Here is a 24,975-nt window from a genome sequence, read left to right as displayed (position 1 = left end):
TCCACTTCTATTAATTCTGGAGTGGGCATGGACTAGGTTATGGATGAGATCTCTACCCGAATACAGCTCTGGCATGAGCTGATGCAGCTCCAAGAAGGTCAAGGGAAATCCCATTTGTTGCACAGCTCAGGACACACCCAGGCTGGCTCCTTGCATTCCTTCTTCTCATCCCTTTCCTGAGCAAAGCTCAGTTACGTGACACACCGATGTGCCTCCCATGTTGAGCTTTTTCCAACCATCTCAGGACAACAGCTTTTCCCAGGTGCATCGCTTCCTTTCCCCTACACTAATATTTTCTGCTTAAACAGCAGATGGAATGGTACACTGTGGGTAAGGGGGGCTTTGACACATCTTTGAAGCCCACACAGATGACACTGTTTTCTCTTCAGGCTGCCCACCAACAGGAGATGCCTGGTGCTGTCTCTGTGCTAGCACAGGCGCATCCTTCTCCTTTTGTCCTCATTAGAAGGATGTGGGCGCTGCTCCGTGTGCCTGTTCTGGCAGTTCTGCATCATTAGCAATGCCAACAGGTTTCACAGTGTCCTTCTGCTATCCACATTTCGTAGTCACTAAGCAGTCCTAAAAAACTGGAGCCTAAATATATTTAATATACATCTATAGATCAGTCATGGACCATTTACCATAGTTTCACAACATAACAGTGAGCTGCAGATCATCCCTTCAGAGTCATCAGAGGGAATCTAGCTGCTCAATAGTTACAAGCTGTGAAGGGAACAAGTATGGCAGATACATTCCGTTCTTTCAAACCCCCCTTTCCAGCATTACTAAGCAAAGTGCTGAAAATCAGGAAAGGTTAACACTAGGAATGTATGCATCACCATAGAACCACTTTCTTTAGCGACTGGAAGAGGTAACAAAGAGAATAACACTGATGGTACAGTGGCTAAAGGCACGAGTTATTATTGTACTGAAGACCTGGTAGCACACTCTTCTCTTGGAGAAATTAACAAGAGTTCTGAGTTGGAGCGTAAAGCTATGCTGAAAAATGAGCTTTCAGTATCTGAGGGACTAGAAAAGGAAGTTAAAATGTACGTTAAAAAGTATCTGCCTCTTGTTCATTACTGCGTATTTAACTGAAGGACTAAATAAATAAATAAGTAAACAAGAAAAAGGGATATAACAAAAAATAAATGCACATTTCCATACTCACGATCAACAATTTTTACAAGTGCAGAATGGAAAATATAGGCTGGTCTCTTTTCTGCGGAACAATTGTCAGAGATTTTGGAGAGTCAAAAGCAGAATATGAACCAAGAGCTTGATAAACCATACAGGAAACACAAATGGTAGCTTAGCTGTGAGCCATGTGTCGCAGCACACCATCCCCTACTCGCCTACAAGTGCACTGAGTTTTGGAAACTACACTTCAAGAAAACAGTTGACTAATTCCAGCAGTGGGACAGATCAAAGCTCCGGGCGTGTGACTGTGAGGTAAGGTTGAAAGATCTGGGGCTCTGCAGTCTAGAGGAGAGAAAGCTAAAAGAAGGGATAACAGTCTTCGGAGTACATAAAAGGCTGATGTAAAATAGAAGAGGAATAAGCACTTTTTACATGCTTTTTTAAAGGAGAAGTCATAGTAATGGGCTGAATCTGCAAAAGGGAGAATTAGATTAGACACTGCAAACATTCTTGGAAACTAAGGATAACTAAGCCCTGAAATAGGTTGCGTGGGAAGATGGGGAATCTCTGTTTCTGGAGATTTTAAAGAATGTGTTAGGAAAATACCTGACACAAATGATAAAGGTCTAATTTACCATGCCAGGAGCAGGGAGATGAACTACAGGAGTCCGTGGATTACCCATACCATATACATCAGCTGAGTGAAACTGAGCACCCCAAGAATACTGCAGACATGCTGCCCATCCCAAGGTCCTGCCAGGCTTGGGAGATCACCTCACCACGGCTGTATCCTGGCCAACAGCTGCAGTAGTCCCAGGTTTGGGAAAAGGCGAGATGGCAGTGGTAGTAATTTTCTCTGCGGGATTTACCGTTATTGGTGCAGAAGAGTGCAATGCCCAGAGCACCCTCTGAATCAGTTCTGTGCCAAGCTGGAGTTGAACTTTTCAAAAGAAACGGGTGCAAGGCACTCTGCTGTCACTAATAAGTGACTAGAATTCTAGTGAACAAATCCTGAGAAACAAGTTATTCAAGTTATACAAGTTATTGAAATGATGCTCCAGATGTGAAAACGGGCTCCATGAGAACACGAGAGAAGGTAGCTTTGCTTGTCCCAGTAAAGTACACGCTGTGTGGTTACAGGATTGTTTCCATTGGATGACACAGAACTGCCCTAGGAGAAAGATCTGTGATGGTAATGTCTCAAACACCATTTTTGTGGCACTGCTTCCCTTCTCTCCATGCCCTGCCTATGAATTTGAATAAACTATACAAGATAGCAAGACAAGGGAGCATTAATGGGCCATTTACCACTCGGAAGTGCATTAATGGGTCATTAATGTGTACCCTGCAGTGTTCTGCTGTTAGGACTCAGTAGATATTTTATACTTTTAAAAAGATTATTCATTTTTTAAAAAGTAAATTATTTTTTTCCCCTTCTGAATAAATCTTTAAATTCTTGGGGAATAATAATTTATGAAAAGAGAATGAAAAGACAGAATAAAAAAAGAACAACAGCCTTCTATTGTTCCATGGACACAGTTTTCCCAGCTGGCATGTGTACATAGCTACCAGGAGGAACATGTCAATCCATGATCACATCTCTTCTCACAGGAACATGACACAGTTTCATGAAAACTCCAGCTGAGATACTAATGGCCTTAATTAAGCAGACTGACCAGAACAAAGATTAAAACCAGTGAAGCAGATGGTTCTCCCAGCTCGCAGGTATTACACTGAGAACTGAAGATGTCTAGCACTACATACATGTAGTCCTTGAGGGAAATAAATAAACAAAAATACAGTGCATTAATTTGCCCCTAGGTTAGTCTTTGTATAGAGGAGAAAATGAATGGAAGGGTCTTCCCAGTTCTGATCTCATTGTATATAGTGTTCTTTGAGCATATGAGCCATGGGTGGGATCTTCAGTGTTGAAATGAACAATAAAAATCAAGAGTTGACAAAATGTGATTAATCCAATATCACAGATGACATAGTTTTTCTCTACTGCACCGTCTCTTATTGTTGTCTATACAAATTTGGGAATGAAAAAAAAGTTTAATACCATTAGAAAATGCATTGTGCTACAAGAAATTTGTCTTTTGCCAAATCAATGCAGATGATCATGTCAGGACAGGTGTACTTTGTAACTGGAAAACAGCTGAAAATAGACAAAAAATGAAGTGTATTCCTTCCATGCCTTAAATTGTCTGTAATCCTTCAAATACAATCAGTTGCACTGATGAACTGAGCATTATACAAAGTGAAAGGTCAAAGACCAGGTTAAGTAACTAAGAAATATACACACGCTACCAGAGACAGTGAAAAATAGGTCAGCATCTTCCTTTCTTTGCATTTTTTCTTGCTTTATATCCAGGTATGTACACCTGATGGAAAGAGCCAAACTCTGATGTAAACTGAACTAAGTTCTTATTAAGATCTCATCTAACCTCTGTTAAATTCAGTGTCCAAATGAAAGGTGTTACTTCATCTCCCTCCATCTGGAAGGCACTGAGCTCCTAGTGAATAGCCATGTTACTGTATATATTAACATAACAACTTTCTGGTGAGTTTGGGTTCTAGGATATGCAGCTGTGTTTTAAAACAAAAAGCATTGGTAATATAGTGAGGGAAGCAAGGCAGCTTGAAGCCTACAGATATTCAAGAGGAAATGATTGAAGTGATGGTGCCAGGGAGAGCTTTTAGTTTGAGGTGAAGGAAGTGGGTGTGGGAATAATTCTATGTTACCTTCTGAATGTTAATTTAAGAGATATTCTTTGCTGAGTGTTTGGCAGGCCAAAATTTGAATTCTAATTTCCAGAGAAGGCAAAGGCATTTATAGCAATTGCTTTTGTGTAATTGCTAGAGTACAGACAGTGTTCAGGGGCATAGGACAATGCATCTCATCAAGCTGTCAAAGATAAATTACTTAATCTGAGATCTACAACTCTAATTTTATGCATCACTCTATCCTAAAGGGTTTCATTTTACTACAGATGTTTTTAGAGCCATTAACAAAATGTTGCATTATATCTCTGCTAGGACTGCATGTGTGCCCATGTCCTAATTTCTACTGAATGAGTCATAACATGGAATTCAAATTCAGTCTGTTTCTGTAACATCATTAAAAATATTATTTAAAAATATATATTGATAACCACGTTTATGCATTGAAAGGATGTGTAAGAAAGGAATAGAACTCAGAAAGGTGAAATAGGAGATATTTTCAAAGAAGCAGGTAAAGAATGAAACTGGCTTCAATCCTAGCAACGCAAATCTCACCCTTAGTTTTCTCTTTAGCTTACATTCTGTTGGCTTCAAAAGCAAGATCTCCTCTGCTTCCACACTAAAACTGATACTCCAGCTTCTCCATCCTGGTGGAAACTTGCAAAGCTTTGCCTAAGCTGCAAGGATGGGAAAAATGGTTCAGATGAGAGATGCAGAACAGCAGCAGCAGCAGCTTTCCATGAAGATCCACACCACCTTACAAGTCTGTTGAGCTATGGAGTGTAATGAATCATGGGAAAATATCACTGATGTTTGAGCAGCCAAGGCTGGCTCAGAGCTCCTCTGGTTGCATTGAAGTGAAACTCCTGAATAAGTGATTCTTTTACGGACAAGTTTCTTCAAGATCTACGTTACAGCTACATTAAAGAAAATATACCCTCTACCCCCCCACAGGGTAGAAATATTTCCTATGGAAGAAAAGGGCTGTGTATCATCATAATAAAAAACTGGAAAAATTTTAAAATATTTTCTAAATCTATACCTTGAATCAGGCTTCTGGCATTTTCCAGGTGAGGAGAGTATCATCTGCATTTCTCATATCAAAGTCCTTAAGCATACGCTTAGAGGAACGGTGGAGATGCTTGTGCAAAACGGATGGGATATGAGCAGATGCTGATATGTAGGCATTGCAACCAACAGACAAGCCTAACTTTCAAAAGCATAACTTTCAAAAGACAAAGTCAAAAGCCACCAGTGCTGTATTAAATGAATATCTGCTCTAAAAGCAGAATGTTACATTAAGGATGATAAATAAACTTGGCTGATTTTTGTAGCCCTTTGGAGATGACCTGGATTATAGTAATTTAAAGATTAAAATAGTTTCAGAGGGCAAAGAAGAGGAGGAGCAAACTCTTAGCAAGCTGCCCTTGCCTTTGCTCCCGAGCTCTCAGTGTGAAATGGCACTTCTTTACCTCCCTTTCTATGTCATACAGTTATTTGCCATCGAATAAAAATAGGGTTGAATGTAGAGTCCCCTTCCTGTTCTTTGCTTCCTTGATTGGAAATGTTTCAAATTTGGATGGGAGAGGGATGGTTGATTTTATTTACTATTGGTATTTTTTTATAATTGTCTTGTAAGCCACCTCCTCACAGACTGCTAGAGATTCTCAAGACCACCACTGAGCCACAGGCTCAGGGCTGAGTAACTGAGAATAAAAAACTTCTATAGCAAGAAAGTCACTCATCTACCCTGATGGCAACAAGGAAAACCAACAACTGTGCTTTGCTATTTCAACTTCTGCTGGAACAGTATGGCTGTGCTGTTTTCATCAAAGGGCACATTCTGAAGGTTACAGTCTTGCTCTAGAAGACAAACATTTGTTTCTAGCTGGCTGACTACTTAACAGACTTATCTGAATTTTAGAAATTCATGCAGCTTTCATTCACTGTAAGATGTCTGTCTTGTTTTCCTTAGAAAAAAATGAATTCAGCTAATACTTAAAAAAATGGATCTATGCTTGTTATATACAGCAGCTGTTCAAAGAGGAGCAAACGTGGAAAAAAAAAAAGCACTTTCATTGAATTGGAAATATGATATCAATTTTTTGTGTGTCTGTTTTTGTCCTAGTCAATCAACTCTCATACCTACATACAGTCCTCATAGTCCCATATCCATAACCAGGAGCACATGAATAAACATATAAACATAAACAGTTAAACATATACACATAAACACATCACCAGAAGAGATTTTCTTTAGATTTGAAACTAGACACATTGCACCATGGTGAATGTCAGTGTGCTTTCATGATAACAAACACAGTTTATTTTAGGAAAGGAAGACTCCCACCCCTAAAGTTCCACTATAAACAAACTATGCAATATCAACTACAAAAACATTCTAGTTCTTATTAGCGTGAAGGGTGCACTTAACCCTTTTCAAAATATTCTTGAGATATTTTAGTTGAGTTTGGAAAAAAAAAGTTACAGCAAAATGATAACAAGATAATTTGTATTATAAACTGCAATTGTAAGTGGTTCTTGCTGACCAAGAGCCTTGAGTGTTTGTCCTACTGTCACTCAGCACCATAAAATGGACAGCCATGAAATTCTGAGCACTCATTCTCTCACCCATTTTGTTGCAATGATAAGTGCTATTTGAGTCCACACTACTTGGCTATGCGCTGGCCCCAGAGTTTCACACTGGTTTTTGATGACGAGGTGTAAACAGAAGGAGGAAAAGCCTTTGAACATAGACAGGTAGAAATGCGGGCTAAAAAAAGGAAGAAAAACATGCAAAGTAGACCTGAGGTTTACTCACTAAGTTTTCACTATAAATCAGAGATTCAGGGCAAGTTGTAAACAAAGCTAATCCTACCAAAGAAGCACTGGCTGCTGCAGCGATCAATTGTCCATATCACGTTATTGAAAAGAAATCCACAAGAATGGACTGAGTGCACAGCCAAGGCACAAGCAACATTTACCGTAAATGCCATGTTACCTAAGGACTCCCGGAATAGGTTAAAAGCATCAAGCCAGAAGGGAACTGAGAAGAACAACCAGCACAAACTCTTTGTTCTCTTAATCTTTACAGTCTAACTTTGTGTTCTTCAAGCTACTTGGCCCTTCAAAGCAGAAGAGGTAATTGAATTTCAATCATATCATGATCAGATTCAAAATAACCCATAATGGCACTCATTTCAGTATTGCACAGCACTGATTTTTATTCTGGGTGCAGTGCCTGTTCCTTGCTGTAGGAATTTCCATATGCTCCTTGCCCTGAATTTCAAAGAATAACTTTGTCTAATGGAGCTGAATACTGAGATTTTTTCCCCCCATGACTTATGGGTGCAATTTGAAAGGGGGGAAAAATGTAATGCGTAAATGAAAAGCATGCAGAACGCTGTGTGATGATAAACAGCCCTTGCAGTTTGGTTAGCTACAGCTTGTTCTTCATTTGCAGAGGCACTAGTCACTTTTATTATGAGATGGCAGCTGAGTTTTATTCTCAAGATTGTGAAGACTTCTCACCTGACTAACTCGTGCCTTTATTGTATTTCAGGGCAGAAGCAACACAAGCTGGGATCTATTTTTCTTCTTCTCATGCCCATTCTCCCCCGTCATCCTTTATGTTGATTTCTATTTCTCAGCCCTACCAGCAATTTCAGTTTTCTCAGTTTTATTTATTTATTTACAATCAGATTTGAGAACAGACCAGATGACTTCTTTCAGAGACATCCTTTGCACAGTCCATTTTCTACAGTCTAAACCTAAACCAGTTATGCAGCATCCATAAACTGAGCAGACTTGTACATGGATCTTCTGCTTCCATGTTCCTTCATCGCTGTCCCCATCTTCACACTGTGTGGATTTGGAAATCATGTCTTCTGTGTTACTGCACACAGACAATTTGCTCTAGTAGGAGAGTCAGAGGATCTGGGAGACTATTAGCAACATTTATCAGTAACAATTTGTGAAACTTAAAGGGTAGAGCATTGAGTGCAGCTCAGAAATTCGATTACCTGCGGGGTTACTGTGGTCTGGCCTCTGCCTTCTGGTGTGTTGGTTTCCCAAGTGTAAATAGGCAAATTGTGCCAACCTGCTTTGTGAAATACTTGGAAATAACTTGTGTATGAAACACTGGATACCTAGATAATAGTGTCTGCTGTTTAAAATGTGCTTATATGCACTGGGAGGGACATACTCGCTCTCTCAATTCAATTCCGAGTCTGTGGCTTTGAACCAGGTTGTCAGCATTATCTACAGGTGCTTGAAATGTACAAGACAGCTCACTCCCAATGGGTAACAAAGCTGAGTTTTCACAGAGGTGTCATTTTTTTTACATCTTTACAAACTTGTGTATACAGTTAAGCACACATTGAGGCTGGACAGTTTCCATCTAAAAAAATAAAGAATGATGTCAGTAGTTGGATGGTTGTGATTGGGTTGTTCAGATTTCCTCTCCCATCTCCTTCTTTTTGCATATTTCCCTGAAGAAAATAAATACGCGGTGGACTTCTTTAATCTGTTTGAAATGCATGTTGGCCAAGGAGCTATGTAACACTCATCTGTGAAGGCATCTGCTCGCCCACCCTTCTGTCTGCAGAAGAGATAAATACAGAGGCTCAACAGAATCTTTCATCTTTCCACTGTGCTTGCCTACTTAATCAAAATCCACCACCGCTGCCAAATGACAGCAGACGTATGCTTTCTAAATGTTGCAGTTCAACAAGCACTAATACTGTACATTATGTTATAATACCAACAACTTCCATCTTGAGTAAAATTCAGATGTATATATCTATAAACATCCCTCAGCTTTACAGGGAAATGTACAGAAGCATTTGGCTCTCACCTGGCTTTACCCATGGACATGCACACCCTGCAAACAGAAACAGCCACACTGCCTTTAACATGCACAGTGAAATGATGCTGGATAAAAGTTTTTAAGCAAATACCTTCTGCATGAGTCAACACAAACAAAACTTAGGAAAAAGAAAGGATATTGAAAGCAGAGTTCACAGTCTCTCTTCTGAATCTTGAGCCTGCCTTACCAAGTTAACAGCACTAGGAGATGAGCAGACTTGACTGTAACTTTGATGGAATGTTGTTTAATAAGCATCTCAGAAAACAACATCTGGCTGCATAATTGTCTGTGGGCTTCTTCTTCTGATGGGATTACAGTGATTTGGATGAGAAGGGATGGAGAAGGAGCCAGGATCAGTTCTGGTCAGGAAAACAGAAAGTGATCCCTTCCAAATAAAGCTAGCCTAAGGAGAGAGACTCAACCACAATGTTAAAAACACAATGTTAAGAAATCAGTTTGGGACTGGAGACTTAAGTAATGCCACACACTGATTAAATGTACTTTATTTTGAACATGGGAAAAGAGGCACAATCTCAAAGGAACAGAGTCATGAAGGTCGGGTGAAAAGAGCACCAAATCCGCTTTTGGCAACAAGCTTAGAGGTCTTAGCCAGGAAGCTCAGGTTTACATGCGTGCTCCTAAGAGGGTAAGCAGACCAAGCCCCTTTTGAGAGCACAGTGTAGCATCTGAGATTCAGTAAAACACTTTCAGAAGAGGTAAGTCTAACTAAAAGCAAAAGGAAAACACAGTGGAGTAAAAGGAGCCTTTTGCCATGTGAACAGAAACAGGCAAATGGCAAGGAGGTACATTCTGAATAAGAAGATGAGTTACTGAAGGTATTTATCTGATGGAGATCAAGCCCTGGGCGTGGCTACTGATAATCAAAGTATGCTTTCATTCATTAGACCTAATCCTTGAAAAGATGTTCCAGCCACTTCCTGGAGAATACGGACACACATATACGTGAAAAACAGAGAAGTAAGAGAGCTCAAAAGAAAAGCTGGAACTCAAATCTTGGAGATGGAGGCTTGGAAATATCTGTACATATGACTGGAAACAAGGAGAGGCCAGATTCAATCAGTGAGAAAAAACCTTTGGAACTAGAAGGCTGAACAAACTGTAATTCGTTCTTCTCACAATTAGCTGCACAGAATATCAAAATGACACTAAATCAAAAGAAGATCACTTGCCTCCTGGAAGCCTGACCAGCTCCAGCAGCCCCTTCATCTGGTCTTCATGATTCTGTCAGACTTGTAAAATTTTAGAAGTGACAGGATCCCATGTCTATCTTTATATAAATAAACCCCGGGCTATGCTGTTAAATGAGCCATCAGTTGTTAGCACCGAGCCAAGAGTCCATGAGGCAGGTCAGGGTAACCTATCCTGAAGTTTCTCCATCACTAGAGGTTCCTCCCAAGCTGACATGGTGGTACCAAGAGAGGTCAACTCTTCTGGAACCTCAAGGTCCCAGGATCCCTGCGTCCTCGCCTTTCTCCCAAGAAGAGGCAGTTGAACAGCCTGTCCCTGTGGCCTAGCTCACCCTTCCTTTATCTATACCAAAGGGAGGCTCTGCCAGGAGCTGTGTGTGGCTTCCCCTTCTCTTCCTGCCCTCTCTGGGCAGAACTTAATGCTAAGAGCTAGTTAAAATGAACGCAGCAGTTCCTACGCCTGAAGATCAGCACATCAACCTGCATCAAACCAATTCTAGTTTTAAAAACATATTAAGACATTAAGAGAAATTCACGTTTCCAACTCAGCTTTATTATCCGCAGGTTTTGTGGCTTATAGAAAACTGTGCTGTCAGCCCCACAGTACACAAGAATGGGTGGTAAAGACAGCAGTACTACTGCCCTAGAGGACAGCGAGGTGAGATGGACAGGAAGGTCCAGGTCTGTTTGTAAACGTGCTTATTCTACAGAGTGCAAACACTTTGGATGGGCTGCTGCTCAGCGTGTGCTGCAGTGTGCAACCCCCACACCTACAAAACTTATCATGCAACACTCAACCTCTGTTCCTCCTCAGAATGCTTCCCACATCCCAGGTCTTTAACTCTTATTAGTTACAGGTTGCTAGAAACACAGCTGATATATATGCAGTGCAAATGCACACAAACAGCTGAAGAAAGAATTGAACACCAGTGTAAGAACCAGAAGACAGGAAGGTGGGGGGAATGCTCTTGCAGTATCTGATGCTTTTGAAACTTCACAAGAAACTTCACAAGAAACATTATCCCTGACTTCAGTGCTTCAAAAGAAAGACATTTAGAAGAAATCATCCAGCAATGAAAAATCGTTATTAAATCTGCAGTAAGCTATCCACTAGGGTGTTTTGTTAAGGCTGGGCTGTTAAAGAGAAGCCTAAAACACTAACCCAATATTGACAGCATTTGTAATGAGGAATCAACACTTCGACTAGATACAAGACCCTACTACAAAGATAAGGGCTTGTTTTTTTTTCAGGCTGAGCAAGAGCAATTCAGAATAGCTCTTTTTTAGCAATCCCTGCTTGCACCATCAGACCTGATTACCTCTCAGGAAAACTGAACCTCAGGTCTGGCTGCAAAAATTTCACATACTTAGACTGATTTTGCACGTATCTTCAAAGACAGTTACTATGGGATTTTAAATGGAAGTTTGCTCACACCTTGCAGATGGAATAACAATGTTCAGGAAACAAAAGAAAAGCCAAACCCTGCAGTTAGCAAGGCTTGCAATCTCTTGTTAGTGCTTTCATATTTCCCTTGGTCTCATCTTTGGTCTCTGAACTCTAAGTTAAGTTCTCCCTGGGCTTGGCAGGTTTTCTTCCAGGAGAAACAGTGAAGTTTTCTTTAGTGAGTAGCACTGGCCTACAGCTGGAAACTAGTTAAAATACTGCCTAAGCTCATGATCTGTTCTACTGTGAATTTCAGAGCTGCACCCAAAAACTTCCTTCCAAACCGGTGAGGAGTTTTTGCAGGTCTTCTTTAACAACACCGATAAGTTGCTAATTTAATTAATTGTATAATCACATAGACTGTCAATTGAGCCTGCTACTACCTTCTACTGACAGCAGTGGGTGAAAGCAAGAGTGCTGTTGTATAGGTCCTGGAAACATATGACAACAAGAAAGTTGTGCTGAAGTCCACAAAGGAGTGTGGGCAGATGCTAAATTAATGGCAAAAAGGATCCCAGTCACTGTGCCAGGTGCCACTTCCACAATTCAAACAAAGGCTGACAGAATTTTTTTTACACTCTCCAAATGAGATTTAACGCGCTGTTTTTTTCTGATGTCTCAGTTTCCTCATGCCAGCAATCTCCCTTGTGAAGAGGTGGCTGGAGGTCTCCTGGGTAGGAGGCAAGAAACTGAAATGTGAGAGCAGGCCACAGTATCAGCTTGGCGCTTAAATAAGGGAGCCTAGGAATGCATTTTACTGTATTCTGCCAAAGGGGTGGAGAAAAAATCTTGTTTGTCCTTATGATTAATTCTGCCATTTATGCAAATTGCAAGAGAATTCAAGAAATGTGACATGTCTGAGTATAACAGCTGGGAAAAATTGCAGAGCAGCTGCCAATATCAATAATTTATTATTAATTAGTTCTATCATCATTTCTGAAACAGTCAAGCCAAAAACCTGTGCAATGGGATAACACTGTTATAGGGAATGATAAGAGCATGCATTTCTGTACTGCTATCCTTGTAACTCCCCACATATTTGTGTACTACCCACTCGGGTACAGCCACCAGTGATACAAATTGCAACCAAACAACAAAAGCAACAAAAAGACAGGGAAATTCCTGAATTTGCGTTCACCACGAGTACATGAGGACAGAAATGGAGGTGTAATACACTCTAACTATAATAAATCTGTTTTGCAGCAATTGTACTAATAGATATGGTTTCTCATCAGAATTACACAAAGCTTTGGAAACCCGTCTGCTAGAATTTGTGGAAGCCGAATGCAGTTTTGTCTCAGTATTGCGTACTATCAATTAATTTGACTGAACTTCCTGGGCAAGTTATTAAGTTCCCATGCCACTTCCTTGTTATCTAAAATACAAATATTATTAGCACTAGTACGCTGCAAAGAAGATCACAGATTATGTAGAACTACAAATCATTCACAAATCCTTCTTGAAAACTGCATGCCAATGGTTTCTTTTTATCTCAAAACCTCCAAATGCTCTTCAGTGTCATTAAAAAAAAAAAGACTTATTCTAGCAATATTTTATTAAAACAAAACAGACAGTAAGAATTTAAGATAATTATTTGCTTACAATCGTAGCTGGACTGCTATTCTGCCTGTTTTCTAAAAGGAATCTATTTCTGAAGGTGACCTGCATTACCGCAGCGTTAATAAAAATGCGCTGTGTGTAATCGGTTATTATTTTATCTCTAAGCATATTCAGTCATTCAAAAGGTGCAAGCATTCTCAGGGGGAGCATCATGCCAGTAATAGAAGACTCTTCTTGAGGAAAAAAGCGGGTCAAATCTTTCCCCAGAGAACGTCCCCAGTGGTGCTCATCTATTTAAACACTGCATAATATATTTCATGTTTATATTGCCCTAATATCTTGTACTTTGCCACATATGTAGTGTTTTGCCACATGAAAAACTTATTTTCCTGTTGCTGTAGGTGCAGGTGCTTTCTGAGATCCCAATGACCACAACTGAGATGAAATTTTTTCTCTTGGAAGGGGATTACTTAAAAATATGCTGAACTGCTGAAAAATAATTTAATTCCCAACCATTTAAATTATTCTTGTTTTGCTTTCAGTTATGCAGTCGCAATACATTCCTACAAAAAAACCAGCTATCTCTATCCAGAAGCATCTCATCTTTTAATGCTTAAACTTAGATATATGTAGGATTCTAGGGCCACCATGAAGATAAAACCCCTAATTTCCAGTATATTTGTTGGTGGGAAAAGGCAGGGAGGGAAGGTGTCTGAATAACACACAGCTTTCAGCCTGTGCTGTGCAAAAGCTATTCAGAGGACATACTAAAGGATATAATACCCTGCATTATCTCTTGATTAGCTGTAAATAGTAATTACACATGGTACCTGTAGTCCTATCAAATTAAAATTTGAAGGAAGGAAATTGGATATGGTGTGGATTGAGAATGAAAAAATCAAGGCAAAACTCCTCGGTTAAACTCAAATATTCTGTGTAAACTTGAACAAATCATTTCATCCTTCCTCCTTTCCAATTTTCACAGAGAAAATGGAAATCACACATTACAAGAGTTGTGCAAGGCTATATAAGGCTTGGCTCATACTTTTATGCCATCTAATGAAAGAAGGATCTACGGCTCGTTTCTCAATAATTATCTCTTTGCCTGTGATCTACCAGATGGTGCCAATCTTCTGGCTCACTTTTGCCCTAGCAGGGACTGCAGAGGCCCAAGAAGCGGCCCCTGTCTGACACATTTTCCCTGCACAGCACTCTAAATGTAGTAAGTACCTGAAAGACTCAAATACAGCTCTTGTAACAAATGAATTTAGATTGCATTTTCTACTGGCATTATTTAATGAATGGCGTTTAGTAGATTTTTACAGGTGGAGCTTTTGTCATTGCGGTCATTATTCCTTGGTGAGGAGTGGTTTTTAGTCCTGTATGCAATACATATTGTGAGTAGACAAATCCAGTTATAAGTTTACTTACATCTGTTCAGTGCATGATTATTTATTTAAGAAACCTGTACTGTAATGAAAGCTGCTGATTCCATAGAAAACATTTGGCCAACTGTGATAAATAAGGTAACAGAATACAAAACATTTTAGTCCAACTAGCACATCTACATCCCATACTTTTACATGGGTTTTCATATCTATAGGGGAAATCTCTCATCAAAAAGAGAAAAAAATCTTAAAAATACAAATATACACACACAGGAAATTATTTGGCAATTTTTCTGCACCTGGTATGGGTTTGTCCAGGGCCTAATGGACATTTCACAGGGATGACAGCACAAAAGAGAAGTTACATTGGTTCCAGGCTCACGTTGTGACATGAACTCAGGAAAAAAAGAAGCTCTGAATAACTCCTTGAGCTAGCAGCATCCAATTCAATGTGGGAATCCCTTTTGAAAGGAGAGTAACAAAGACTGGCCATGTTAGAAACCTAGGTTATTCCATAAAATTCACATTCAAACACTGAACATCAACACACATTCAAAAATGGAAGCTCATGAGTTAGCTCCCATATCTCAAACACCTGTTCTGTGCTTCTCCCAGTTACCATAGCAAATGTGAAAAATAATTTTATGGATTGTCCAGCAAAACCCCTTTGGGAAGGGCAACGGTTACTGACAGATGGAGCAGCCATAGCTCCACTCTTCATAGCCAACCACTACACTTTGCTCTAAAGGCAAAACAAATTTGATTAATTCCACACAGAATCAAATATCATAAACTGTGGTTAGATGCTCAGTTGACATAAAGTGCCCCATCTTGAGTAATTCCTGAGCAAATAAAGAGATTTCTATCAATCTAAACCTGGCCTCTGCTACCTAAAGGCCAGACCCTCAGTAGATGAAACTCCGAGCTGGGCCTGAGGAAGACAGGCCTCTGCAGTGACTTCCAGTGGGACCTTAGCAAAAGCCACTCTATTTCCTTCTGCCTAGGGTTCCTTGTCTACAAAACCAGAGCAGTGATAGTGACCTCCAAGAAGTGTTTAAAAGTCTTCTGGTGGAAGCTGTAAAATAAGAGTATTTAACATCGCTACCAGTATAAAGAAAACCAATTCAACTTTCCTCCGCAAATATTTTTAAGAACGGGGCAAAAGATTTTCTTCATGTGATTTGTTCCCTCCCTAGCAGATTTTATTCTTATCTAAAACTTCCCCTTGAAAGTCACATTTAGTTTTACAACATGCTTGGGAACCCTTTGGAACAATATATACTTTATAAATGCAAGATAAAAGCCACTGTTTCCAGGCTTCTGTGTCTAACTAACAGTCATCCAAAAATGTAAACAGATTGAAAATTCTGTTGCAAATGCTCTGTTTCTATCCCCAGCGTTCCATAACGTTTGAGTGGGGAAGCAAAAGAACTGATCTAACTACATTTGCTTATTGGTAGGTTACACAGAGCTCATTAAATCATGTGCCTGAGCTGCATGCCAAACACTTATTTTTACTGCAAAATGAATTCAGAAACAGAGGGAATATCCTTACGCATTTAGGGCTTTGGGCACCGGGGTGTTAGGCTGGGATATATGAACGCTGCCCAGTCTGGAATGGAGTCATTAACAGAAAGCCAATATTCTCAAGTTATATTTGAAATCTTAAGAGAGCCAGAAAGACTCTTTGTACTTTCTTAGTTTAAGTCACTTGATGACAGCTTCATTTCTAGCATGTCTTGATGTCAGACAAAATAAGATTTAACTTTCTCTAATGATCTTTCAAGGCTAGAGTCAATTTTTTCTCATTTCTTGAACATACTAACTTGTGTTTCCCTCCTTTTCACCATGAATACACTCCACATAGGGTTAAACTGAGTACAACACTTTCAGAGACCCCCAGAAACATTCCAAACCTTGCAAATGTAAGCTGTGCATATCTGTGAGTAACACAGTTAGAAGCAACAGGTAACATAGGTGAAGCATACATTAGTGTTGCAGGGCAGTTCAGGAAATTGGAGGTAAAAAGTAAAATCACTCATAAAAATTCCTCTGTGGCGTATCTTTAATATTACACCTTGTAAGGATATAAAGCTCACTCACTAGCTTGCTGGAAACTCGTGCATATTTTAAGTCGCTTCTTTACCAAGTGGCTTTTCCATCATCCATTCTTTCCAGGGCTGGAGTAGTTGTAGCTTCTAGCCCTGCTTTCAGGAATATGGCCTTGAGAAAGCAGTGCCTTAGGGAGTGACCTAGATTTCTGTAATTATTTAAGTTGCCACCGTGCACCGTGCCATTCAGCCTTCTATCCAAACCCCTTTTGTGTCACGTGTTATATTTTTAAAAGCACACGCAATGTGATTTTTCATTTCAACCTAGGTCTGGAATTCATCTCCAGACAAGATAAGTAATTAAACGGGCTACTTCTGTTCACGTGCTTCAGTTCCACTACTATTATCATCACATTTGAACCCTAAGTGGTAAAAACAAAGTCAGAGAATGGGCTACACTGAATAATTGAAAGCTATTTCCTTGCATGGGAAAAAAAATAGAGCAGCTAATGGGGGTCTCATAGGTTCTGCAAGTCACTCCACATTAAGCTGGGACCACTTTCCCTGATTCCAGGGGACATGAGGATGTTTGAAAACATATCCAAGCTATGAATCCTGCCAGCAGACCTGCATTTCTGGAAGCAGCTCAGCAAGCCAGTCATTGCGCACACAAATGGCTTCAAATTAGCTACTAAAAATTCCAAGTTCAATTATTTCAAGTTGTTAAAAAGAATGAGAAAAAAATGTGCTTAGCTGTTCTTTGTCTCTGCTCCTTCCTCCCAGTGTGCAGACAGTGTCTCAACAAAGCAGTAGTGGTGTGACGCAGTGTTTATGGTTGGTTTTGAAGGGAAGCTTTGAACAAAAATAGAGTTCTCTGCAAGCCTCTCGAATCCTCCTGCAGAAAACCAAGAGGGGACATTAAGAAATACTTTCAGCTAGAATAAGATACCATTGCTGCTGTGAAAAAATAACAACTAAACAACTATTAAACAAACAAATAGATAGCCAAGAAGGTAGCGAAGCAGCATAAGAGATTTCAAAGTTTTAGCAAAAGTAACTTCACTTGGAAGACTGAGAGACCTTCAGGCATTTAAAACCAGTATTCAAAATCCATATTTGTCTCAATGACATGAAAACTGACAGAAAACCCAACAGGAGATAAGTGAATTTGTTTAGCACAGATTATAACTGGACAGTGTGACCAAAATCAGGACACAAATGACCTGAAGAAGGATGTTGTTACTTCAAAACACATTCAGGAAAATATATATATCAATCCCCAAACATGGAGGAATGTTATCCAAAGGCCTAATTTTTTAAATAGCTGCTCATTTTGAAGGGATTTTCTGAAAATTTACATCTTTTTTCAAGTAGCTTTTCAGACATCATTTAAAAAGTCTAGACTGAGATTTCTGCTTAAGCAGCCAAGTTTCCCAGCACTGTAATACGGTGAGGGCTCTTGTCTGGAAGGGGAAGGCTAGGAGTTAGTGCTCTTGCAGATAAAACTAACAGATTCTGATCTCTCAAACCTTCTGAAGAGCATTGGGACATCCATCCTGGTCAGTTCAAGGCACAGAGCAATGTCTGCCCTCCTGATAACTTGCCTGCATTGAACGTCTATTGTCAGTATTTTAAAACTGCAGCTGTGCTGCTTATCTCAGACACACCCCAAAATGGAGAAAAGAAATCAAAGACTTAGATCCAGATAGGTGTTCATGAATACTTTAAAATGTATCCAGAGTCTTTTCCAAGTTAAAACATGAAAGAATTGGAATATTGTGTATTCCTTATGCAATCAATATGGAGGGAGTGAGACAGGCTGTGCTGTAGGATAAAAGAACTACATAGGTTATTTTATTATAACAGGAGGCATTACTTTTGGAGCAGTCCTCATATATGAACATACCTTACAGCTGCTACAGGGTACGAGGGCTGGATTCACAATCCATAAAAAATAAAAAATCTTGGCTGTAAAGGGTATCTATGCCATGTTTCATTTACATCTAGATATTACTGGATGGTGATCCATCAAATTGGAAGCAATTGTGTCTGTTTCCTTGACACACATCCAGCTTAGATCCTTGGTCAATTTGATGGAGATTTTTGAATTTTTTTTCTATGCATAATGGCACAGAAATGCACACTGCCATGGTATGTTTGGGGCAAGAATCCCCTTCTGGGTTTACTTTTACTGAGCAGCACTTTCACAAAGCATTTGTGGGCCACATTACATGAGCTTTTGCTATTTTACAGGTATTCAGTCTTTGGCAATATCTGACATTGTGAGTTTTGCAGACAATTATTTGGAACAGCTACTTGTTAGCAAGCATCATCAAATTGTCCTAACATGGGAAGATTACTCAAGACTTCAGTGGGATCTCTTCTGTTCTGCTACCCGGAAATCAAATATTTCTTCAAACCATGCCACAAAGCCAGTTCACAGCTGCAATTACCCACCTTATTTTTTTTGTTATGATGCTCACAATTTAGCTCTGTATCACTTTCCTCTTATCATGACATTCCTTGGATACAAATCAGGAGAAGAACGCTCCTTAACCACTTCTAGGAATTTTTACAGAATGATCCAATTTTGGACATTTGTTTGGAAGAAAGGTTGCAGGTTTATCAACAATGATAGTACTGTGGAAGTATTGTGGGAAACGTGCAGGGCAGAAGTTAGCCCTTCCAGGTCTTCACATCCCATTCGAATTCTGCTCCAGTGCTTCTGTTGAAGCCTGGCACAAAATTTTGTGTCTCTGGAAATGGCTCAGCCACATTTCAAGAGCATTTTTCAATCTGTCTCTTTCTCATAGCTTTACCTATAAGCCAACTTTGACCATTCCCATTTTCTTTCAAGCTGTCTTTTCATCACTGCCTTCTCTGCAGCCTGACAGCTATTTTGCTTCAGCGCCTTGAAGAATCTTCCCCCTTACTGACCCCTGTACTTAAATTCAGTTCCTGCTTCTACTTTCACTCATAAATATTTAAATGCCGTAGTTTACACCTGCTGGATCTCATCTTCTGTCATTAAGATCATTCAAGTTTACTGTGGGGAAAAGAAAATAGAGTGCTTTGTGATGTCCAATAATTCTCTGAAATGATTCTCCTTGCAGGTCTAGTCCCTTCATTTTCCTTTTAAATTCTTTTTTCTCCATAGGGTCTCACTCTCATGATCCATTTGGTTAGCTGCTACCTTTTCCCACAACACAGAGCCCTTGGTAAACTTTGTCTCATTATTCCTCTCCTAATTAAAGTGACAGTTTCCAATTCAGAGTTAGAAATTCATCTTTATTGGCTGGGTAGGAAAAGTTCAGAATAGTTCTATTAATGTGGATCAGAATATATGATCATTTCCCTTCTTACACCAGCATGAAAATGGGATGGTGGGGGGGGGGGGGGCGAGTAGCAGTTTCCAGTACCCACACTCGATACAGAAAGAAATTCAGAGACTGAAGGCCAATTCCTTTCCTCCAAAAGCATTTTTTTAAATCTAGATGTAGATGTTGACAGGCTTCAATAAGACCACTCAGTGGAGGAAAAACTGATGGATGTATTTTAAAAGTTGAATCAGAAAAAACACTTAACTCTTAAGAACTGATGAAAGAGTGGTGCCATAAGGCCTGCTTTGGCACCTCTCCGTACAGATTCACTAGCCACAGAATCATAGAATAATTTAGGATGGAAGGAATCTAAGGAGCTCACTTGCTCCAACCCTGCTCAAAGTAAGGATAAGGGCACTAAAGCAGGAATATCTGTTAAAAAAAGAGAAAAAAAAAAAACAACAGAGCTGTTAAATAATCAGTCACCACGCGGCACAGTTCCATCTGCTCTAAATAAATATCAACCTCAGAAACTCAGTGGCGATAAAAAGCAAGAAGAAATGCTAGTGAGAGTGAACTTGAAAACGGGCAGGTGCTTCAAGACATAGCCCTTGGTCTACTTGGGCTACTACTCTCAACACAGGATTGCTCAGTAACTCTCATAAGTTTTAATGAAGAACGTTACTGGAAAGTTTTTTGGAAATCCATCTGATACAGCACAATCCAGATCACCCTCCTCCTCATATTTAATGGTTCCTTCAAAGAACTCTGATGGATTTGTGAAATATGACTTCCTCCTACAAAAACAATGTTGTGTCTTCTCCAGTATATTATCTCAGTGCCTATCCATTCCATTTTTTGTTGTAGTTTACTGCCATTTTGTCCAGGACAGACATCCCCCATTGCTTGTCTGTAGTCTCACACATCTCTCCCAAACCCTTTCTAAAAGAAACAAAAATTATTGCTATGGCTTTTTACATTCCCCACGTTCCATTCTCTGCAGCCACTGCAGACAGTACCTCATTTCAAATCCTCAGGAAAACCCTAGTGCAGAATTTTATTGCTTTTATAGGACAATGTTTCAGGTTTCTGATATGGGAGAAGAAATAACAAAGCAACTCATGCATTGTCACAACTACTTGTGACAAGCCTGGTACAAATGTAATTTTTTTTTTTTAAATTTAATAAGATAACTAGAATTTTTGCTTAAAACTCTCTCTTTTTCCAATAACATTGCAGAAGGGGTGAGATTCCTGCAGGTTCCTGCATGCCAACCCCAGCAAAGGAAACAGAACATTCTATTACTTTCTCACCTGCAGAGAAAGAAAAATATTGAAGTAAAAAAGTTTGATCCTTTACTGATGATGAAACAGAGTATCTGCTGGTTGAACTCCAGCTATGACAAGAATGACATTATTTACTTAGCAAATTATGCCAGTTTTGGAATGAAAGTTAGAAGGGTTGAGAAAACAGGAGTTTAAGTGTTTTGTAACAATTATAATTGTAGAACATCACTAATTCTAGAACCTTGGAGTCAGGGTTTTTTCCTTCAGTCTGCAACAAGGGGAGACTTATTCAGTTATTTGCTGATATTTAGACACTGGAATAGCTGCAATACAGAATCTTCCATGTTCCTACAGATTATGAATGCTATTTGTTACAAAACTGAATTACAGTCTATTAATAAAGCAATAAAATGTTTAAAACTATTTAGATTTTTAAGACTATTTAAGTTGTCCAAAATTAACATTTTTACATAAAATAAATCTTATTAGATGATCTACATTTTGATTCAGAGATAAAAACAGATACAGGTTCTAAATAATGCACGGTGCTGTTCAGTCCTGGTTCTTATTTCCTTGCTCATTTGTGATTAAGGCAGAAGAATCATAATACATTACTCTTTGTTGTATATATTCCACAAAACCAAACTGTAAAGTATATTTATATTGTACATTTTTGTGAGTGAACAAGCACACAAAATTCATTACCTGCTGATAGCTTTAATATCCTTGTCTGGTAGAGGGAAAGAATGTTCATTTATAGAAGTTGGGAAATCTGAATAGTTTATCTGAGTATTCAAATACATGCACTGTTATAAGCATACAACGTTTTAGTGAGAACAAGAGCCACACTGCCAAGTAGAATATACAGGTTGTATTATCAACAGAACAGAAAGAGACATCTTGGGAAAATAGGGACATATCTCTAGTTTAAATTTACCAGATGCAGTGTGATCTCACAACAGAAACATTAGATAGAAACAGTAGGGTTACTTTAATAGACTGTATGGTGACCACCTTGTAATGTCCCTATAAACCCTGGAATACAAAACTGGTCTATAAAGAACAAATGCAAGAAATAATGACCACTGCCTCCTTACTCTTACAAGAATTAAGTCAAAATCTCATCTTACATCTATGCCTAAATGATTGACTTCAGTGGAATTACTTGTGTCAATAACCAGAAAAGTATCAAAAATGCAGGAACACTTGTTCTTTCCTCAGTCTGCCTCCTACAAATACGTACATCAGCTTGCCCAACCAAATCATTCTGTATCAAGTTCAAGCTGAACAAGGATGGATAAGGTGCCTTTTTAACTTCATTTCTTGCATTTTAGCACACGAAGTAGAGGTGCCCATGGAATTAGCTATGACCATCAAATACTGATTAATACTAAAAGAACAGCTATGAAATATGTACGGGATAATGGAAGTGGTTCTTCTAAACCTAGTTCTACTTTTGGCCTTTTTTTCACTGTAAAGCAAGTATTTCTGGATTGCAGCACTGTGTTGAGACCTGCTGACTAATACCTTTATTTAAAAAAATAAGAATTTAAAGCATTTTTACAGCACCTTGTACAAAACAACCCATTACAGAAACACACTTTTTAAAACATTAAAGCAAAAATGGGAAGTTATTGGTTAGCCCTTAGGTAGTAATCAAAGCCACAGCACTACTCCAACATCACCATCAGAGACACCAGTCAGTTTTTTTTTCCTCTCTTTACTGTGTAAGGACCCTGCTCAAATTATCACCTGAAGGTCACAGAGGAAGTCATCAGAAAGGAAATGAGCTGGATAAAATACATTTAAAAAAAAAAAAAAAAGAAACAAATTCACAACTCCTTTCCTGTTTGAGAGATCGAGGACCAATGAATGCTGATATATTTTAGGACATGGTGAAGAACTGCAAGCCAAGCCACATGAACTGTGCTATGTTGCAAAATGTCTGAGTGCTCTAAAATATTTTCATACTCCAGAGGTTGGTATAGGCTATGAATTTATGGGTTTTGTTGCTATGGTAATTTGTATTGTCAGAGTTTTAATAACCTCATCAAAAACATGCATTCAAGAGCAATGTGGCACCTCTACATAATTTAACACCAAGCCATTCATAGCTTGTGGTACCATTTGAAACACTGCATAAGGAAATTAAAAACAAATAGAAATAAATCACCACAACACTGAAACCAATAAATATTTAGGCTGAAAAGGTGAGCAGTCAGTGGAAAGAAAAATATATTTCCATAGCAATGATGGAAGCCTCTAACACAGTTATTCTCCTACTAGCAGCAAGTGCAAGGTTAGCCAGCATCAGCTGCAATTAGACCAGGGCTATGTTTTCATTGGCTCACGAGCACATGTATGTGCATGTGGAAAGTAATTTTAACCAACTATTTGTCAATAATCAGATTCGTTAGTCTTGCAAAATAAAGTGCACAAGTTGTTAATATTTAGTGCAGGTTAAAAATAACATGCTAAAACCTACAGCATAGTAAGACTACACATGACAAATTCTTTTTGAGTTCAACTTCATTAATGCCAATGGCATTTCATGAGGGTGTAATTTGGGTCTGAATCTAAATTTCCTCAGTGTCCTCATACACTATCAAATGACTCGTATCGTTTATTTGGTAGCTCTACATGCTGCTTGTGCATCATTTACAGGAAGAGATAATTATGTTTCAGCCCTTTCGTTTATTTTTCTGCTTAAACTTTATGGCATTTTAATAGTTTTTCTAACTCTCTCTAATGCCTAAATGCATAACAGAGGGAAAGGAGACCTCAATAAATAGCCATTTTTCCTGTGCTGTTACAGTACATTATATGAAAAGAGCAGCACCTTCAACTTCCTTCCGTTTTTAAGCTTTCTTAACAGAGCTCAAGTTATACAGAGCCAAATGCTGAACACTGCATATTAACTGAAATAAATAATTTAGAAAATCTTCTGACAGATAAGAATCTTGCATACCGTGAACTTAGAGAACCCAGAGGTAACTTTATTTCATTTCAATGCCTGGCAGATGCATGAAGTGTTACAATGAACAGTTTCCCTCTGAATGCCTATTTTTCCTATGGATTGTTTTTCCCTCTGGATTGATTCTTTGCATCTCCTTCCAATATGCATCCTAGCCTTTCTTCAGCCACAATCACATAAAAACTGCTATTTTATTCTATAGGCACAGTTTTGGTTTTGCTAAAAACAAGGCAGCATTTATTTACTGCCCTACCTTCCGTTTGCAGCTAATATACATAAAAGTAGCGCTGATACTTCTGGCTTCGTATTGCTATTGAATAAGAGAAAAGAACAACTTAGAAGGCAAGCGCTTCAAGGCATGAATAGACACTGGCATTTTCATGGAATGGACAACACATTCAGTAGACCTGCAGAAAACTTTGCAACTGACAGTAAGAAATTCTGCAGGAAACTGAATCTCTTTTAATACCAAGATGTTGGTTTCAGTATGATGAGGACAAACCTATGCCTCTTAGGGCATAGGCAAAAGCTCCTGGACCAGCAAAAGTATTTCTTAAAAAATACAGCTCATACCCTGCTGCTAGAGTTGCTCTGGTGAGCAAATTGCTTCTTTACCAGGATAAGGACGAGTTCACAACCTGAAAGGGAAAAGTTCCGTAAAGGAACTTCTCGAGCTTGGATCTCTCCCGCCACTTAAGACACCGTTCTCCTCAGTAGCACGGGTCTGTGCTGTGGCACCACAGTGAGCACTTACAGCTTTCCAGTCTTCAAGGAGCTGAAATTCTCCCTCACTGCAAGGAGCTAGAAAGAGGCCTATTCACTGTGAATATTTTAATAGTCTTGAATACCTTAGGCAGTAATCAGTGCTTCCCCAGGTGTGCAATTGTAAATGAGTCTCGTGTTGAGCTTTTATTTTTAGAGAAATATAATGATCAAAATTCTGAATAACACAGTTGCAGTTGTCACGCCGTTTCAAGGGACTTCAAAAATAATGAGACTTAAAATATATAAGG

The 24,975-nt window shown here is 39.1% G+C and overlaps 1 long non-coding RNA gene across 2 annotated transcripts in view; it reads right to left on the bottom strand.

Moving 5' to 3' along the window:
* LOC110406366 overlaps nucleotides 1-24,975 on the bottom strand; it is a 283,084-nt gene that overhangs the window by 110,302 nt on the left and 147,807 nt on the right. The window contains exon 1 of one of the 2 annotated variants that reach the window (XR_002443445.1): nucleotides 4,443-4,729. The exons of the other annotated variant lie outside the window; for it this stretch is intronic. This is a non-coding gene — a long non-coding RNA (uncharacterized LOC110406366). Of the gene's footprint in view, nucleotides 1-4,442; nucleotides 4,730-24,975 lie in introns of those variants that run through there. 2 annotated transcript variants of the gene reach the window in all.

This window comes from Numida meleagris, chromosome 14, assembly GCF_002078875.1.
Source record: "Numida meleagris isolate 19003 breed g44 Domestic line chromosome 14, NumMel1.0, whole genome shotgun sequence".
Taxonomy (NCBI): Eukaryota; Metazoa; Chordata; class Aves; order Galliformes; family Numididae; genus Numida; species Numida meleagris.
The sequence above is the reverse complement of the archived record's forward strand: the minus strand, read 5'-3'. Positions and strand labels throughout refer to the sequence as shown.